At 46.0% G+C, this 20,146-nt stretch overlaps 2 long non-coding RNA genes across 19 annotated transcripts in view; both read left to right on the top strand.

Annotated features, from left to right (window-relative positions):
• LOC125693953 (uncharacterized) overlaps nucleotides 1-20,146 on the top strand; it is a 309,716-nt gene that overhangs the window by 204,689 nt on the left and 84,881 nt on the right. The gene's annotated exons all lie outside the window — the stretch shown is intronic.
• LOC125693955 (uncharacterized) lies at nucleotides 244-17,585 on the top strand. The gene is made up of 3 exons (XR_007377334.1): nucleotides 244-345; nucleotides 1,328-1,384; nucleotides 15,393-17,585. It is a non-coding gene; the product is annotated as an uncharacterized LOC125693955 (long non-coding RNA).

Genomic DNA, 20,146 nt, shown 5'->3' on the forward strand with positions numbered 1-20,146 from the left:
GAGCAAGGATCACACCAGGTGATTCAGACAGCAGAAAGGGACTCAATGCTCCTGGTCCAGGCCCAGTTCTCCGGGCAATGGTTTTGGTTGCATGGAAAGGTGACTTGTTGTGCTTCATTATCCAGCACAGGTGAGGGATTGTAGCTCAGCTCTGCCCCAGCTGCCTCCCATTTCACACAGGGCTGATTTAGCTCCTCCCAATCCAGCAGGTATTTTTCTGTGGCAATAAAATTTCACTGGGTGTTTATAAAGAGTCTTTGGAGATGCTGCACAAAGCTGAAGGTGATGCTGCTTGTTGGTGAGAACAATTGTTCTGCAGATTGCATGTGTTGTCATAGCTTTTATGTAAGTGTATCTGTATGTAAACTCATTCTTGCACGCACACCTCCATTTTTATGTATGTACAGAGAACTCCTGGAATTCCCATCCTAATCTGGCAGAACTATGCATCCAAATATTACCATGATTTTGGGTGCATGGAACTAAGTGGCTGAATGTGCTAAATGGAACCATGATGGAACTGTGCCCAGAAATTTCCTGTCTAGGTTATGTCTGTGGGGCTCTGCAGCTTAAGCAGAAGTCATAGAGTTATGGTTGGTTTCTGTTAGTGTCTAGGGATGGGAGAAAGGTGAAGTATAGAGCAGTGTTTCACAGGGGCTGTAAATGGGCCATCAAATATAAGCTACCAAGGAAACTTAGCTGGGAAACGTATTTTGGTTGAGCGGTGTCTGGTGTAACTGCCTACTGCTTCAGAGGAAATTTGGGGTTGTGCTTAGGGTGCAGTTTGGAGATGAGAAAATAAAATACCTTTGTAATATAGTGGGACAGGGCTGAAAAGGTTCCACCCGAGGAAAATGCATAAGGCCAAAGATGTGATGATTTTTTTTTTTTGGGGGGGGGAGGAGGGGGCAATGGAGAAGTGCTGGGGCAGTGCTTAAATATTTACCAAAAAGTTAGTTTTATATTTAGCTCTTTCTTTAGGTTTGATGCATGGGTATGAATGTGTTGGAGGGATAAATGAATGTACACAGGAGGAGGAGGAGCCAGTATGTATGGACAAAAAAAAAGCAATGGCATTTGATTAAGAAGAGGAAAGTGATCTCTCTGAATTGGGTCGCTGCTGTTGGACCACTGGGAAAGCAGTGTCTCTGTTTGCAAGTGATCTGTTTCACCAAGCGAAAAAGATGAGACAGAGCAGAAGAAAAGCTGAAGAAAGATCAATGGGAGGAGGGGGACAGCATGGCAGATTTAATTAATTACTGCATATTAAAATGTTTGTTTACAGTAACAAACAGCTACAAGAGGTCTGATGTTAATTAATTTACAGCATTTTTCACCGGTCCCTTTGCCGTTGCTGGCAGTCAAGGAGGCAACACTGTGGCAGGTAAGATAATGTCTCTTTGGATTTACAGCTGCCTTTTGGAGGTGAGCTGGTAAGGGTAGTGCAGGGCTGACAGGCTGCCTCAGTGCTGCACAGGATTCAGGGAACCTGAGCCAGCTGCTGAGAGACACGTCCCCCAGTCTGGGGCACAGCGCCTGGGTATGGCTTGGAAGTGAGTCATGTAATGGTGGGTGCTTGAGTGAGAGAGCCAGGCCTTGTGGAATGGGGTTTTGGTGTCAACTTGGTTGTGTTGCAAGGAAGAGTGTGCTGGGAGGCTGCAGCCAATTTTGTTGTTGTTGTGGGTTCTGCAGCTCTGAAGAGATCTGCTATATTCAGAGCTATGTAATATGGCCTGCCTAGGGTTAGAATGTAGTGAATCATGATCTCCTCCACGTGTGAAAGTATGGAATGCTGTGTGTCTTACCACAAAGATCAGTCTGCGTGGATACATAGCAATTGGAATTGTGCAGGTTGGGATCTGTATGGTAACTGTTGGGTCACAACCTGAACCACTGATTGAGCACATTGGGGAAAGGAGCGGGTCAGCCCTGGGAGCACAGGTGAAGGCAATTCAACTGTGTGACCAGATGGGGTGGAGCCTGGCTGCACCTCTCTTAGATCTCATTGAAGGGCTGACTGGCACAGGGGAAAGATCTCTGGTTGGAGATCACTCCTTTGTGGAGTTTTCCCTGTGAGCTTACATCTTCAGAGATGGCTGAGCACTTATTTTTTTATGCCTTTCCATCATGCTTGTCCCTTTGTCATTACTCCTCCTGTATTGCAATTCCACTGTGTTGATCTTTCTGATTGTTACAATATCAGAGGGAACAAAACCCGGAACAGAAATTTGCAGTTAAGTAGAATAGTATGATCCCAGCTGTTTCCCTTTTAACAAAGGAACGTTTAGGCCCTGAGCAAATCTGCATGTGTATGCCTCCAGCACAGCTTCTCTGCCTGCCTTATGCTCTGACCTCCCTCCTTACCCGGGTGGTCTTGGAGGGCACAGGAGAGGGTATTTTTGTACCGCTGCCTCCACTGTGCTGCAGACAGTACCAGATGCCTTCGAAGTGGTTAGAGAAGATCTCCTAGAGCTTAGAAAGCAGCCTGGGCCCTAAGAACAAAGTGTATAATCTGCACATGGAGGGAAAACCCTATGGTTATTCACAGAGCTCTCTCTGTTGCACTGAAACAGCTGGAGGCCCTAGCAGAGGTCTGAGAAGTACTTTCACACACTGTGTAATGTGTTTGTGGATGGGCAGGTAATCAAGCATGGAGAGGGTAAGGCTGGGCTTAGAACCTATGATCCTGGTTTCACTGGTGTTAACACTAGCAGAGAAATATAGAAGATCTGGGTTTCACACCTGCCTGGTTCCTGAGGGCAGTTCCTAGGGCAGATAGGGCTATGCTTTTCGCTCCTTTTCAGTGAGCCCTTTGTAAATACAGCTGACTCTTGTTTCTCTGGGTAGTTCTTTAAAGCCATGAGATTGTTAACGCTGTGGAGAAGGTAAGTCAAACCTTACACCATTCCTACCAACACCGAAGGCCTCTGGGCAGAAACCCCAGCTAGAATAAATCAGTCTTGTTTTCTGAACTTTGAATCTCATTCATGATATTGGCGAGAGACTGAACCTCTGTCTCCCAGTTGCCTCAAAGGAAGAAGTCATTTTCCTCTTCTGGAAGCTCCTTACCTGGCCTGGGTTTGTCTGTGAGGCTGCAGGTGGGCTTTGTTCTTATCTACTTGTGGGCCTTTGCAGTAATCCCATAATTGATCTTTGCAGTGGCCCTGATATTGGCCCCATCATCTTAATTAGCAGTTAACACTTGTAATTGGTCCTGACTGTATCCCTCTGGCAATTAGCTCTTGTCACCATGGTTCATTTCCAAGTCCTGGAGACCAGGTGTTAAGAGGTCCTAACTCTGGCCCGCTGTGACTGCCCTTTGCCATCTGCAGTTTGACCTGCTATAACTTTGGACATGAGTCACTGCTCCACCCTGATCTCCTCCGTACCCTGATCTCAGCACTAGCACTCATTTGTTGCAGTTCTCCCTTTTATTGACCTATGTAATGGAGAATCATAACAGTAATTGCATGGTAATGAGCAGAAGACAGCACTCTCCAGCAGGGAGATATGCTTGAACACTGGACTCAGGAAGACAGAGTGAACTTTATTGTGAAACATTCAAATTGATGGTGAGTGCAGGCAAGCACTCTGAATTGGGTGGATGCCTCTTCCCATCCTCATCCTTAAGGCACTGAGTGGTTTCTGCAACCCAAGGAAAGAATCAGGATCTGTTGGATTAAGAAAAGACAAGGGGCTTCTAGGTGCTAAATTTGGCGGGGTGAGAGCAAGTTCTTCTGTAAGTACTGTGTTGTTTCAGAGATAAGCCTGCAAGGCAGCAAAACCTTTGCTGACAAATGATTTCTAAAACTGTTAACGGGCTGAACATAGCTGAACATCTGGAGAAGACACCGGAGCAGCTGCTGCTGCTCTTTAACTTTCCTTCTGCTTTTCCTTTAACTAGAAAAGTGCTGGCAGAAGCTAAGAAATGGAAAAAGTGTGTTGCTATCCTGAATGGAGGAGTCCCATAGTCCTATGAACGTGATCAAAGGCCATAGCACTGTACGTGTGTTTGCACCTAGTGATTTTAACAGGACCACCATATATACATCCCTCAGTCTTATAGGCACGTGTAGATCTTGCTCCATCTGAAAATTCCCATCCTCTGGCTATTATTTCCATCATTAGTCCACCTAGCAGCAGAAGGAATAAATAACTTGAGCGACCTCACATGTCTTACATAGGAATCAAAGCTATTCTGAGGGCAAATTACTATGGCAGAGATTTGAGCATCTTCTTTGTGCAAGGAATGCTCAGACAAGGTATGGCATTTCAGAGTCTTTTCAGGTCTGTGAACAGAAAAAAATAAAGCCTGACCTTGTAACAATTTGAATTTGGAATGAAGTGTTGCTAATGTTGGCAAAACAAAAGAAAGCTGCTTTATTGTGGATGTTTTAGCAGTTATCCTGATGCTGTGAGGTAAGCGGTGGATTTGGGGACCTTGGGTTTAGTCCCACCTGCTGCGGGAGCTGAACTGAACCAGAACACCTCTCTGCGTTGCTGCTTCTTTCTATGTCTTGTATGCTGATGGTGTGACTGATGTCACATCTGGGGCCCCAAGCTCCAGCTGGGCTCCCAGTACTACTGTAGGAGGTTTGCTGTAATACTTCAGTAAGGCACTGACTGGGTGCGGTGGAGTTATTCCGTGTCATTTCTGATAAGCAGCTGACAAATCAGATCGGGGTGCCTGAATACCTCCATGTATGAGCCACATGGCAGTCACTTCTATGGAGGGGGCAAATGCAGGAAGAAGTTGCCAGGGATGCACTGGGGATACTCAAACCCTGGCGGGATGCAGCCCAGAGCATCCTCCTCTTGCAGACCCTGGTTTGAACAGGAATGTTGGTTGCCAGCTCTGCTGTAGAGCTCTCACATCACTTTCTCAGGGCAGTGTATTTATTTATTTTCCCACTGTGTTGGTATTTCACTTTTTTTTCCTGACAGAGATAAATGATTTCTTTAGAACTGAATAATGAATAAGTGAAATAGATGTGCATATCGAGTTGGTAATTCTAACTCCAACTTCAGACACATTGAAAACTGTCTGGAAAGTTTGTGTCAATTTTGTCAGGCCGGGATTGTGGCGACCTTTTTTCACCTGGTCTCTGGTCCCGCTGCTTTGTTCTTCAGCCTTTTAGTTCCTTCTAGGCTGATTTAGCTCCAGTCGAATTGAGAGCCAACCCAGCCAGTAGCTAATGCACTGTGCCCATGGGATGCTGGTGGAAACCAGAAGCGGTTAGCTGGACCAGCCTGGAGGTCTGAGGTGTGCAGCTCCTGTAAGCAAGAGAAGCCTTTGCTGGGAAGATCTCAAACTCATGAGACTGGGAGCTGCTGCTTGAAGAAAAAATATGGGCTCACCATACGACTATGAGACTTGGCGGTGCTTCTATGACCTGAGCGTGCAGAATATGCCACGTTTCAGTCTTTTCATTGCAAATTGTTGAAACAAGTGCTTTGTCATTACTAATCAGTGCAAAACACAGTGCAGTGGGGGCTTTGCCTTGGTGGGAGCTCCCAGCACTGAGAACAGCTATGAAGCACAGAATATGGGCTGCTCTTGTGGGCCTGGCCTTGCCTCTATCACGTCTATGGGTTTTTTGGACAAAGCCGTGAGCTGTTCCGTGTTGCTGGAGGAACTGGTGTGCTGACTGCAGGAACACTGCTCCTGATTTATGTCCTTGCAAAGGTGATCACAGATAAAGCAGGTGCTGGTGTACTTGTCTGTAGAGCTCTGCTGTCCCTCGGAGTACTTTTGTAGCAGCTTACCAATGTTTACCTCTAATTCATCTGCAAAGAGCAAAGCAAACACGACTTGACAATGCTCTCTCAATAGAGGCAGCTTGTATAAATCTGTAATAACGTACCAGTAGTAATAATTATTATTGGGTAATCTCCTGTTCAGGATTCTGGCTGCACAGGCAGTTCCTCTGCATTTTGATAGCCTTGTGGCCAGTAAGAAAGCATTAAAAATGATGCAAGCATTCAGCATTTGTGAACTTAACTCTATAAACTTGATGGAGTGAAGAGAATCTTTTTGTTCTGTGCTGAGCTGAGAAATGTGCTGGCACTCTGGACACCTGCCATCTTCCCCTACCGCCTCTTTTACATCCTGCTGTGAATCTGCAGCATCTTTGCAGTGGCAGCAGCTGGTGGGACTCAGGTGCCTTTATCTCTCCATACTCTCAGTGCTTGTGCAGCACCCTGTGCTGTGTGGCCGAAGTTCCTGTATAGGGGCTCCTTAGTGTTTATAGCAATGAACATGATAAATAACAAAATCTGTTGGCAACAAACAGTATGACCCTGTAAATCACTGACAGCTAGAACAAGCATTTTCTCACTTTCTCTGTAGGAAATACCCTTGTGTCTTTCATCTTTTTTTTTTTTTTTTTCTTTTTCTTTTCTATTTCCTGTGCTAACATCGGGCAGTATCCAAATTCATGGTAGAAAGATGTTGGAACAGATCCACAGTCAGCACTGAGATGCTGGGGTGTCAGCAGAGCTGTGCTGATTGATGCTGCTGCAGCACAGCCCCCTCGGACAGCCTCCTGTAACGCTGAACTGGGTGTGTAATTCCTGTAATCACTCAGTAGGCATATTTCTGAGAATGAGATCTGAGCCAAGAGCAGAAATCTAATTCAGGATCTCAGACGATCTTTCTTTCTCCTAACTGGTGGCCTTGGGCTCAGAGTGACTGAGTCACACAAGGAAATGAGTGTGACCCATATGCTGTTACTGCTATGTGTGCACGTCAGGGCAATTCAGTTGGTGGATATCTGATGAAATCACTGATGACTTTTTGGTGACCTCTGATGGAAAGGTCAGGCTTGAGACCAGGAGATTTTTCCTGTGCAGTGGTCTGTCATAAACAACAGCACCTCATTGCAGCATGCTGGCGCTGCAGGAAGCAGCAGCATTTCCAGACTTGTCCATATAGAACTTGTAGCTCCCAGGGAACCATCAGAGTTTTACTGCTCTCCAGCAGTAGGTTCTTAAATCCAAGGGTGGGTGCTGCATGTTGTGGGGTGTCCAAGCTTTTATCCCACCTCCTGAGCAGATGTGCTGCTTATACTAACTTTTGAGCAGCAGAACATTCTTAATAGTGGAGAATAGTGCAGTTAGGACTCAAACCCTCATTTTTAAGGTCTTTCAAGGTTTTTGAGGTCTTTCAAGGTTTTTAAGGTTTAAAGGACCAACATTTGTTCGTCAGAGAACAAGATGTAATCTCCTGCAGGTCTCTGGAGCCTGTGTATATCTGTTTGGTCTGCAAGTTACAGTAGTTAGTAGCAAGTGAAGAGAGAATCGGGTCATGCAGTACCTGGTTCAGCCCCAAATACAACTGCTGATGTTTAGGAAAGTCAAATAGTGTTAAAAGAGATGAATTTGGAGGAAACTGAAACTTGTCCCTTCTGGTTGCCCAACAAGGGAACAGTGCACAAACTTGTGGGCTGTGGATCACACAACACAGAAAATAGGCAAGAGTTAGAAATGCCAACCTCCTGAACTGCAGGGTTGATCAGAAGCCAGAAAAACACACAGACCAGAATATGTAAGCTGTATGCTATGTATGGCCCATACCAGTGCTATCTTTCTTTATCAGTGAGCAGCCCTGCTTTCTGTCTTTGCTCTTCACCTAGCTAACCCACCTTTTGCTTGGAAACTTTGTAGCACAGTAGTATTAGTTATATTTTCAGGGTATATTGGTATCTGCTGTTTCCCACTGGTCTCTTTCGAGCTTGAACCCAGGTTTGTTTCTGCTCTACGGTCATCTAGGACCCAGTTCTCCAGACTGCTGTGAGTAAGTAGTATGTGATCACTGAGTTGGGCATATTTGGTATGTCTCAGTTTTGGGCTGCTCTCCTGTCCTCGCTGAGGCTTCTTTGTGTGTGCTCTCTTCGCTAGGGAGGACGTGAGGAAGAGTGCTGACATGCTGATGGTTACTAAGGGCTTGGGATGAGACTGCAGTCAAAGAGGACAACTAAGCTCAGTTGGTTTTCACAGATGCTGTAGTGACTGGGATCAGCAGAGAGCCTGGCTAACTTCATTATGTACTTCGAGCTGCATCATCAGATGTTACAGGCCAAATGAAGTAGTTATGTGGCTTTCTACAGGCTGACAACTGGCCCTTGCCCTGTGCTGCTGCTGTGTACAGCATCACTGCCATTGTGTGTACTTCTACTTATCTGCACATCCCTTGCTCTCTGCCTAGGGTGGGCTGGCAAGAGTGGATGTGTAGCTACCTGGATGCTGTGTAGGGTGAGCACTCACAGAGATCCTGTGGAGAAAAGTGTTTTGAAGGGTAAGTGTACAGCTCTGAAAAGCCCCTTTCACATCCTGCACTAACAAATGAAACTCCTTGTTCCATCAAAGTAAGATTGATAACTCCTCTGACATTTCATATGCAATATTCTGAATATTGAGAGAGGTGTGGGTTCCCCTTGAGACGCCAACATTTCTGCTTCCCTTCCCTTTTGTGTCCAGGGAGGCTGCTGGAAGGCTAGTGGGGGGGTGGCAGGGGACAGACAAGGAAAAACTCTGAGCAGAGAAAAGGAGAAAAATGGCAGAGAAGCTTTTTCCTTTTTTGATCTCATCAGCAATGAGCTTCTCATTTCAGAGCCTGGCAAATGAAATTGTGCCTGTTCAGCCACAATGAATGATTCTCTTTCTCGGTAGCCCGATTCTGACCCAGCCTCACCAGAATGAGGTGGTCCCTCAGGGCCATTAAAATGGATTTCAAAGCTAATATAAAAATGTTCCTGTTTTTTTGTGGACAGTGGAATCTGTGATCTGTTTTAGTTAGGAACCTCTGAGTGGTCAGAGTTGGGGATGTGGGGTTACAGAGGGAGAGAGAAAAATAAAAGTAGCTCAAACCAACTGGAATCAGATTTGTATCGGTTTGCTGTGAAGGGGCAAATCTCTATTCAGTTAACCAAGGGTTGCTTAAAGAATGAGGATTAGAAAAAAAAGTAGTTTCCAATTATATCTATTCCTTCCCTTTTCCTCATCACTCTGATGTTGTGAGAGAAAGTAGTAATGACACCTGGGGCAATTGTGGATACCAAAAAATGTGATGCTGGATGCATCTTTCTCAGACAAGAGGTGCTCTTTTGGCCACTCTGCTTTCTCAGTGAGTGGTTTCCTGTGCTGCAAGTCAAAAGCTTCACTGTTACAGTCTCCTGTTCTCCTGAAAATGGTTTTGTAGATGGGGGCAATTGGCTTGTTGTGCTGTAGGCTGGGGTACTGTAGGATGGGGTGCCTATTCCCCTTGGCATAAAAGAGATATGTTGCCCATAGGAGGAGCGGATTGTAGCCTCTTGCACAGAAAAATCTGTTCTGCAGGCTGTGGCCTGGGGCAGATATTGTATGCTTGGCTTACAGTAATTCACCATCTCTCAGGGGACCCATTGAGCTTATTTAACAAAGGTCAGCTAAATTTTCTAGTATCTTGCTGTGAAAGCAGTATTAGTAGAAATCTTATTTATCCTTGGTGTCCGGATACTTGACTGCTCACTTCAAACAGCCAGAACTGGTGTGGTTGTGGTGGACAGCCTCAAAGCATAGATGGCATGACAACTGGTGAGATGGTGCAGCTACACAGAGTCTGCTTTGCATCCTTTCCCTGCCTTGATTTTTCTATGTCTGTGACTCCCTAGGTATTGACATGCATCCATCTGTACTATTATAGGCAGTTGAGGCCAAGTCAGCTTGTGGAGCAGGTACAGAAAGCAGAGGGGATTAAGCGAGTCATGGCAAAGCAAAGGGAGGGAATGGTGAAGGCTGAGATGAGCCTCCCAGCCCTTTGCAGTCAGGGCTGCTGCAGCTTTATTCCTCACAGACTTCTACCTGCAGCCCCTGAGTGTGTGTAGCTGGAGCTGTCAGTTCTGTTGGTATGAATTAAAAGCAACATGGCAAGTAGTGTTTTCTAGCTGCTGTAATTATCAGCTGAGGAGGAAACAAGCTGCTGCCTTTGGCACGGCTCTGGATGAGCTGTCTCAGGGAGGGCAGTTACAATCTTCTAGTTCTCCTTTTGCTGATGTACCACAATAACTCAGAGCCAGTGAGGATGGGCACCATAGAAGCTTGATTGTGACACTGCAAAGAGATGGATGGGGAGAGAAACCCCTGACTCCAGGGACAGTCTTAGCACCAATGGCTTCCAAGGTTAGATTCAGCTCTCTCTTCAATCCTGGGATTGTTCCTGCTGTAAATGCACTCAGGATATTCCCACCATTGAGGAGGAAATAAAGCCTTCCTTTTCAATTTCCATTTCTAGCAAGAGAAAGGGGGAGGAGGGGGAGAGGAAGTGTTGCATCTTCAGAGCTGCATTTTACATAATTCTAGCTGATCTGATTTCTGGTCAGGATGGGCATAGATGAGTTGCCTGGAAAAGTAGGCATCATACTGTGTTCTCACATCTCCCTAGGCACTTAAGATGACTTTTGCTTCAGGAAAGATATCAGAACCTGGGGATGGGAAGGAACTGTCTGGGTTTCAGAGTTCAACCTCCTACAGCGATGGTGCCAGACTGTGGGATGGGTGTATAGCCCTGAGGGGCTGCAGAAGTCTCAGTCTGTATGCATGACTGCTCATAAACCCATTCCCAACTCTTACCAAGCCTACTGTGCACCTAACTTGAAGCTGCAGTGATCAGAGCAGGAAAGATTGGGCCAGAGGTCTAGTGACTAAAAGCACTCTGGTAGTACTGAGCTTTACCCCGCTTTGCAGAGTAAAGTGAAAATGCTTCTTCCCTCCCTGCAAAGTGGACCTTAAGAATATAAATAAAAAAAAATAAATAAAAAAAAATAAATGTAGATATAAATCATTGACAGCCCTACCTTCTGCATTGTCCTTCATACCTGTTTTAGAACTCTAAGTCAGTGTAGGCAACCCTGGGCCTGGGCAGGGAACCAGAATATTGCAAGAGAAGAAGGGGCTTAGAAGTAAGACAATTCATCCACCCTTCTGTGTGCACACAGTTTTTCTCCTCTGGTGAATTGTTCCATTTCATGGCTCAGGTTAGGATACCTCCTGCAGCTTGTGTGAGGAGCTTGTCCTCATCTGCTCAGCAGCAGGCAGGCGGTGCTTTTGGAGCACCAAGAAAGAGAGGAAGCCAAGGAGAAATGAATGAGTGACAGAGAGAGCAAGAGGAATGGGAGATGGAATTTTTTTCCCCTTCTACTTTCCCTTTCTTATTCATTCTGTGCTCTGCCTGTTCCCGTCAAAGCCGCTGGAAATTGTTACCGACAGATCGAGTGTCTTCCAGTTTCTGTGTCAGGGAGTTTTGCCGATTCTGTGAACCATGCAAAGGAGGGGTCAGGCAAGAGAACGAGAGAGCAAGAGAATGACCAATTCAGCTGAGCTCTGGCTTTATCACTGATCTGGTCAGGTTCATTGGGTTTTAACTCTATGAGCCAGTCAGGCTTAGAAACTCACACCTTTGTTATCACCTTTCAAGAGAAGGGAGCGGGTGGTGTGAATTCTCTGGGGTCATCATGGGATGCAGGCCAGGGATCATCTCTGCAGTAGATACTGCCTTGCCCTCACCTTCCACAGCATGCCAGGCATTTGGATGCTCACTGTCAAGATTGATCACTATTTATTACTGCACAGAACAGACTGGGGACGGGGGCGTGTTGGAAGAAATTTTGGGTTCTGCTCAGCCCTACCATCATAGCTTTGGGCAGGGAAGTGCACAGTGGGGTCAGAATCTGCCAGCACCAAGTGTCATTGCTGTTTGGGTCTGGATCGGAGCAGAGCTCTGAAATCTTGGAATTATCTTTTGTTCTGCCATGTGTACTGCTGATGGGAATAGAGGCTGTGTCTTTGATAAGATCATGTAGAACAGCCCAAGTTGGAAGGAACCTACAAGGGTCACTGAGTCCAACTCCTGGCTCCACTCAGGACCACCCACAAATCAGACTGTCTGTGTATACTGGAATGGTATTAGATACTGGGAAAATGCCCTTGGGGACTTTGCTGAATCCTTTTCAGTGACCAGAAATCAGAAACAGGAGGTCTGATGGCAGTGAGACACTTGGGCAATTTCTCTCCATGTGAAAGTTGGAGCCTGCAGTAGCTGCAGTAACACATTCCTTATTGGCCACTCTGTTTCTTGCAGCTAGCTCCCTTTTCTGGACACTGTTGTCTGACTGAGCTTGAGTGCAGGCTCAGGGAGTCTCTACTTAACTGGGACAAAGTCTCTGCAGGCCCAGATTAGTTTAATAAAGCTGAGCGTCTCACTTCTGCTTGCTGCTAAAACTTTGATCTGATGTGTTACTGATAATACTACTCAACATGCAGATCCTGAAAAAAGACATCTAGGGGAACAGGAGATCACCTGCCTTCAGCAGCAGTTTCCTGTGTCATTACAGCTACCTGCAGAGTGAAGACAGACAGTACTGCTCAGTGGAGGAGAGGAGCTGTAAGCTGGTGGGCATTGGGATCCTGTTCTGTTCCTTCCTTGTTTGATAGAGATCACTAGGATCTTTGGGAGCTTCTGTTTCCCTTTCTGGAAAGCCTCTGTTCTGACCTCTCTGCCTGAAGATGCTACAGGAGCAGTAGTTCCTTGTAGTAGAGGTACCAGCTCAGGAAGAGCGGGGCCCCCTAAAGCACACACCAAGGCCAACCACCTGAGAAAGCCCACTGCAGTGCTCTGCATAACTATTGAGCTGGCAGAGCAGGGAGGCAGAACACTCAGCCAGTGCCAGCTCTGGGGACAAGGTTAGGGAATGGCGCACACATTTTGGTGGCTTTGGCAAGGACAGTGCTGAATGCGGAGATTCCAAGTGACGTGTACAAATAGCAGCTGGGCTGGCGCTTCTCTGCAGCCAACGGGAGCTGGCTCTCATGTTGATGGCTGGCCTGTGCTCCTCCCTCACCCTGCAGAGAGAGCAAGATGCTGGCTGTCTGGGTGTAAGGCAGTCAAAAAATTATATTGCTTTAGCGAAAGTCTCCTGGAGTTTGAAAATGGAGGGTGACTGAAGGGAATGACAATTGACCCTGCTTTCACCATCAGCAGAAGGCACAGAGAGATGTCAGGCAGCTTTCTGCATGAACGTGCTGAAGCTGTGTTTGAATGGACTAGGCATGTGGTAGGTTTTATACAAATGCAGGTGAGACATGGCTGCTGGCACAGGTGTTGTCAAATGAGCAGAAGAAATCCCAGGCTTTCCCTTCCCTCCCAGGATCCGAATTGTTGGTTGCTAGAGCTAAGCCACTGAGGATCACCTTCTGCAATGAAGGATATTTCTTGGGTCTCTCAGCTCCCTTCCTCTGGGCAGCTCATCTGTAAAGGATGCAGGAATCAAGGGGTCAATAGTGAAGCTTCTAAAACGATCGTATGGATCTGATCTGTGGCACAGAAAGGAACACAGTACCAAAGTTTGGTAGCAAGTGTTTCTGCTTTCAGTTGAGGAACTTCTATTTATGGCCTCTGATGTGGTAGCAAGAATTTGCAGGGCACTGGCAGGCAGCAGAATTCTTGGACCTTTGTCTTGTGCCTAGCATTGCTGGCCATTGGCAACAGGAGAAAAGAGGTGGGTTCAGTACTTGGAAGGGTTGAGGTGCAGGCTGTTGGATCCTCTGAGGATCTGAGTCAGGCTTGGAGCAATTGTAGGCAGTTTGTTCCCCTACCTGCATGGGTGTTACCCTCTCTGTGGACTGTTTTCCCATGGCTTCTGTGGTGCACTGCTAATTCCCAGTTATGCTACAAAGGTGTCCAGCGTCATGATTATGGAAGAGGTTGAACCTGAGTAGACAGCTTTTGAATTTGACAAGGGTGGGTTGCAGTAAGTCCCTTTCAGAACGACGCAACCCAAGATGTCCTTGGGTTGCATTTTCCACCTTTGTTCACTGTGATATAAGCACAGAGCAAAAACTGGGATCCTTACCTACTCATTTATCTCCAAGTGCTAGGGCTTTGATACTCTTCACACAGAATATTGCATGTGAGATCTGGTAACTCTGCAAGGAAAAGGCTGTGTCAGCAAGCATCCAAACCAGACAAGCCTTAAGACAGTAGAGATTCTGTGCACAGCACATACACAAAGCCAATCACAGTGAAACTGAACTATTGTTTATTTTGTGCTTTCTTTTCCTGTGATGAGGCTCTGACTGTTCTCAATAACTGCCCAAAAATTTCAGCTGGACTTGACTTCTGAAATGCAGGAGTGGGGTATCAGAAAGGGCTAGTGAGCAGGAAGGGGAGGGGGGCAAGGAGCCTTTCGCTGAGAGTCAGCTATGTGTGGGCACAGAAGGTGGCTCTCAAGGCTGCTGTCTCTTCCAAGTGTGGGACTGTGAGCAAGGGCCGTGTTGTCCCTGGACAAAGTGCGTCTGGGTGGCCTGCAGCCTCCACTGCAGAACAGCCCTGGTGGGGTTGGAAGGAACATGTACACAGCTGTTACTAAGAGGAGATGGAGACTTGTGCTGTGGTACTCATAAGCCAGGGGAACTTTATTATACTGGCATTAAATTAGCAAAGGGCGTGTTTGTGCTGAAAGTGTGTGTGTGGGGAGGGGGAGACAGGGAGGGGAAAGAGCTGGCGGTGATGGGAAGGAAGGGAGGGTGCCCTGACCTCTCCTTATAGCCCTGCCTGTGTCCCCATCTGAAGGTCTGGCATATCCACTCTCACTACTTAATGATAGTGACATTACCCATCCGCCCAGCATCGCGGGGCTTTTGTCTTCATTCAGGCAGAAATGAAGTTCTCCTGGGCGCACTTATCAATCACTGCAAAGCTCCAGCTGTTCCGGAGCCTTTGGATCGACTTCAACAGCCGTGCTTACAAATTGTCTCTGAATAGCACCGAGCTGAGACCCCCTTTTTTGTCATTGTCTTCCGACAAATGTTTTTTTTCGGCAGCCTTTCGCAGACGTTGCCGGCTGCCTTCTGCCGCGGTGATTGAAAACAGCCCTGTTTTGCATTCTCCTGCCGGAGTCCTGGGTTCAGGGAGCTGTCCCTGAGTGCCACTCCAGCGAGTGCCATGCCAAAGACAATTACATGCATAGTTTTGCTGATTGCATTAAAATCATTAGAATGAAAGATTCTGAAATCGTACATTAAGGAGGGAAATTAGAAAAAGCTTCAGAGACAGACAGCAGCGTCCCCAAAGTGAGGGCAATACAATTAGCTCAAATTGTGTTACATACACACAGACTAGGAGTAGCTCCTGTAACAAATGACCTTATTATTGCAACTCCCTCTTTCCCTCCATTCCTTTTTCTCTCCTTCACTCTCTTCTCATTCTCATTCCCTCTTCTTTTTTCTCTCCTCTGAAACTTATTCTTTGGCCAGAACTGTCACTTCCCTTTCCCCTCGCTCCTCTCCCCTTGTTTTGTCTGCGAATACCTGTGAAAGGTTGGTCACAGGATCCCTGAAGCATGGTACTTTGCTTTCAGAACTGCTTTGCAGGCCATTTAGGAGGAAGCACGTGGAACCCCAGAAGTTAATTTTCAGCTGAGCAAGAAACTTTGCTCTCCAGGGGAACAAGGAAGTGCATGACTCCAAGGGCTTTGGACAAGCACCAGCCATTGAGGAGATCGAAACAGTCAGCTGTATAGCTGTACTCCATATCCAGTGCCAGGAAGGAGACTAATAACTGTGCCTGAGGTGGGAAGTGTTCCTGCATACCACAAACACCAGCACTGCAGGGGGTGCAGAAAAGTTAATTTTGGGTGGGAGAATGAAGATTCTTCAGTGTGCATTCCAGGTCATTGAAAAAGATTGTATTACACCAGAATGTATGGGCTAGCACCTCTGCCATCCTGCTGCCGTACTAATAGGGAGCAGTTGGCCATATATGAGTGCTTTGAGGTCCACAGCCACATGCTTAAACTAAGAGGAAGAATGGACTCTCAGTGCTTTGTCTGAGTAGTGATTTGAAGAAGAGTGTGAGATCAGTCTCTGAGGAAAAAAGGGAGGAAGAGAATTACAGAATATACTGCAGAGAGAGGGAATGTGGGCAGGAAGACTTCCTGGGAAACAGCAAAGCTCAAGTTATATCTTATGGAAAACTCCCGAGATCCTGAGGACAAGAAAACACCTGACAAAAGCTCAAGGAGACAAGGATGCTGGCTTGTGGAAGAAGAATGTGAAACTACATGTGGGTACTGGAGACTGGACCTGACCCAAAGGACATCTGTCATCCTGTCTACACAATGTCAATAAGCGGATGAAGGATGGCGGCCCTCCTTTTTGTTTTGGGGCTGGCCTGCTAAGCATGTCACGTCACCTGACCTAGGTCAACCATGGAACCTGTGTCAGAGTCAGGGACTGAAAGTTTCCTCAGCTGGTAGTCAATACCTTAATTGCAAAAATAGTTATGTTGACTCTGCACTGTTATAGTGCACGTATAGCTCTACTGCTTGGACCTTGGGATTCTATTGCTGGGACATGGGGCTCTTTCATTTCCAGCATAACAACTTGCAGTCAGCTATGCCATCCCATCAGCTTGCCCTGCTGTGCTTCTGGTGTTCTCAACACAGCAATTAGCGACTCAGGAATACCTGAACCCAAGGTGGTATCTGTGTTACGAGTGTATCAGTAATGGTGACCTGAACCACTGCGCATTGACATATCCTAATTTCACAGAAGATTTTATTCCTTCCTTTAAGAGATTACCTTGTCAGATTAGACATGACTAAGAGAAATGGGATACCTACTCATGTGAGGGACTATGGGGAGGAGAAAGCAAAAAGCTGGTGGGTTAATGTGGCTGGGACCACAATAGTATAAAACAGTGAAAAGGGGGAAAATAAAGATAAGAGTGGGGAAGAGGTAAAGGAGCAGAGGATATACCAGCAGAGTGAAGTGAGTGGGAGGCCAGTTTGCCTTTGTAACGTGAATTGGAATTGTGGAATGTGGATAAGCAGAAGGGTCCAGGAGATTAGAGGATGGGGAATAATATGGTAGGACAGCACAGGTTGTGGACAAATGGGACAGAGATAGAGAAACCAAGCAGGAGAGGAAATAAAGCTGAGAAGACCTGTTACAGAGAAAGAGGAAAGGAAGTGCTGGATATAGTGGCTTTAAGCTGGAGAAGGTTATATATTTTAGATAAGTGGAGCTGCATGTTGGAAAGACAAGCAGAGATACGGTTTCAAGCAATATGAAGAGGCAGGTGAGGATGAGGAGGTTGGCTTACTGAGAAGTCCAAGGGATTTAGAATTGCAAACTAGAGGAATCAAGTGAAACAGGAAGCCCGAAGATGGTGTTAAAAAAAAATAACTGAAGTGGGAATTGGGATGCTAGCAAAATGCTCATTTTTGAGGATATGTCAGCAACCAGGGCTCCGGTAGAAGGCCTGACCAGAGGCAGCAGTCACTGACTTCTGCTGCTTTTGTGCCAGCTTAATTCATAGGAGGAACAACCAAGAGTCTGTGGGATTTGTCGCAGTTGCCACTGCTCTCTTTGAAGCACTTTACTCTTCACCTCCTCTTCTGGTTAGGATTTCTACTTTCTTCCTAGCAATTATTACGGCGTTTTTGTGAAATTTGGCATTGCAAATGCCACCGGACCTCTTTGCCCATTGGAAGAAAAGAGTAGCTTTGTCTCTTCCAGAGAACAGTGAACAGGCATTCATTTACAGCAGCCTCTCCCTGCGGATCAGTGATGTGAGCAGTCCAACATGTGGATGCTGTGCCCGAAAGTGAGTACATTATGGGCTCAGCCTCCAAAGTGGAGCAGCAGAAGTAGTTGTAATGTCATACTGTGTGTATGTATGGATGCAATGTAAGATCATACAGATACTTGAATATTAAGTTTCCAGCCACTTTCATTTTCAGCAAATATTCTGTAGCAGGACTTCAAGCAGAACCATCAGAAGAGGCTCTTCAAATCTTACATGCTTTCTGGCCTGTATCTTCCCTGTGCCCTTATCACAATATTCTCCAAATTCAGAGTAAATTATTTTATACTGCTCCCATCCGGTGCTGATGGAGATTTCATAAATTTTGCCAAGACTATACATACTTTTCTGGAAGATAATTTCCTTCCATCAACGTGAAAGATCTCAAAAGACCAGATGCTTAGGACAAAGTTAAGCTGTCTGAATGCCTGTCTGCTCTGCCAGAGATCCCACTGCTGCTTCTGATATGGCTTATCAGGGGCCATTTTCTTGTTTCTTAGAAGTGAAGGGAAGGTATGGAAGGCCGCAGTCTAGAATGCACTGGGGTCAATGAGGGCCTGACTTGGTCAACTTCAACAGGCTCTGGATCAGGTCTCTAATGACTGTTTGTATGTAGGATGGCATGAGAAGGCTCGGAAGGGATGTGGCCTATGGCAGAATCACTGCAGAGAAAGGATGGTGCTTTACTGGGGGTGGAAAATGGAATTGTCACCGTGGAATGAATGAATTGTACAGTTTCTCTTTTGTAACCCAGGGAATAATTAAGATAGATGGGTAGATGAATTAGCTGTCCTGCAAGGTCAAAAGTGGATTGCCTTATTACTCTATTATTTCACTGTTGTGGAACTATCACCACTAACGCCTTTTTCATGATATTTTGTACATCGCGTGGAAAAAAAAAAAAGGAAAAAAAGAAAAAAGGGGGGAGATACAAATTGATCGTTTGCTGGTGAAATCAGTCTTCGTCATCGCCAGCAGTGCTTGGATTAATGGGATTGAAGGCTGCTGGAGGTTCAGCCAGAGAGACGGGCGGAAAAACAAGAGAAATTGGTTTGCACCCCTGGGAATGGAATTGATGTGACTTGAACAGAGCTGCTGCAGCAGTGGTGGCTGCTATGCTGTGATGCTGATATATATATATATATATACATATATATATATATATATATATTTTTTTAACGGGAGATGGGAGAACAAAATAAATCCCAAACTGGGATCATTACAAACATGGATGGTAATCTAGGGCATTTGGGAGGTCCAGAAGAGTACATTTGCTTCAAGCCTTCAGGGAACAATAGAGCAGAGCCTTTGTGAAACACAGCTGCTTTCTGGTAGTCTTCCACTATTTCTGTCAGGTTTTAAAGACACGCTTGGAATGGGAAATGGTGGCTGGGTGTTACTCCTAATACTGGCAAGTACTCTTCAACTTACATAGCTAGCTGGTCATGAAGATCTTCTAGATGGGTGAAGACCATCACATGAGAGTGGATGAGAGGACTCTAACAATAGACGGCTTGTAGATAGATGGTTTGTAGAATGAGAGGAATGGAGGCATATCAACTTATGTCATTGCATCTTTGACCTGACAGCCACAAGAAAAAATGTATGACAGAGGAAAATCTGTATTTACTGTCTTTCCATCTGCAGTGCCAAGAGGTAACTCAAAATGCTTGTTTTCTTCTGAGTTTCTTGCTTGAATTCTAATAAATAATGATTTGGAGAGGTGTAAACTCCTGGAGGAGACACCACGTTTTATTTGAGGTGCTCACCTATGCTTGGCATCATGGTTATAGCTGATCTCATCATCTCCAGGAACCAGGAGTGGCAGCAGAGGGAACCCATGTCTGTGTGCAGTCATTGTCAAGGCACTTCCCTGCCCACGTGCATTCTCTCCTGTGCTCACCCATCAGCAGTTGGTGATGGCTTATCAATGCATGGTGGACAGCACAAAATCAGTGACATGCGGAAGCTGAGTCTATGCTTGGTTGCATTTAAGCACTGGAATTTGTAGCAGTTTAAAAGTAGAACTATAAAAATGGCTCTACAAATGTAGGTCTGGATCTGAGAAAGATGTTCCTAACTCAGGTGAAGTCAACTCAAGTGTGGTGTGAAGAATAGGTCTGGTAGGCCTCCACCTCAGTCAGAAATATTTGCATTTTTCCTGCTGCCCTTTGCTCAACAGCGATGCTAGCTATGAGGAAAATCCACTGTGCGATTCAAGAGGGAGCTATTTCTGAAGCCTGTTACATGTGTTTGAAGACTCAAGATGTCACAGTGCACAGCTGTGTTCTGTTCATGAGGAGTCAAACTGAGAGTTTGCTTTCCAGTTTACGTTTGAAGCTGGACCATTCACAGTGCAGCAGCGTGCAGGGCAAATTTCCTATTTGATTTGCTTTTCTTTCTTTCCTGGGCTACACTCTTGACTATGGGAGATGATGGTGCAGTGCTGGCTGTGAGCTCTAAGCCAATTGTGTCTTCTGAGCTTGGTGAGCCTTCCCCTTTTGATGGTTAACTCGCCTTCTTTCA

The sequence above is a fragment of the Lagopus muta genome, chromosome 5 (genome assembly GCF_023343835.1).
Source record: "Lagopus muta isolate bLagMut1 chromosome 5, bLagMut1 primary, whole genome shotgun sequence".
Taxonomy (NCBI): domain Eukaryota; kingdom Metazoa; phylum Chordata; class Aves; order Galliformes; family Phasianidae; genus Lagopus; species Lagopus muta.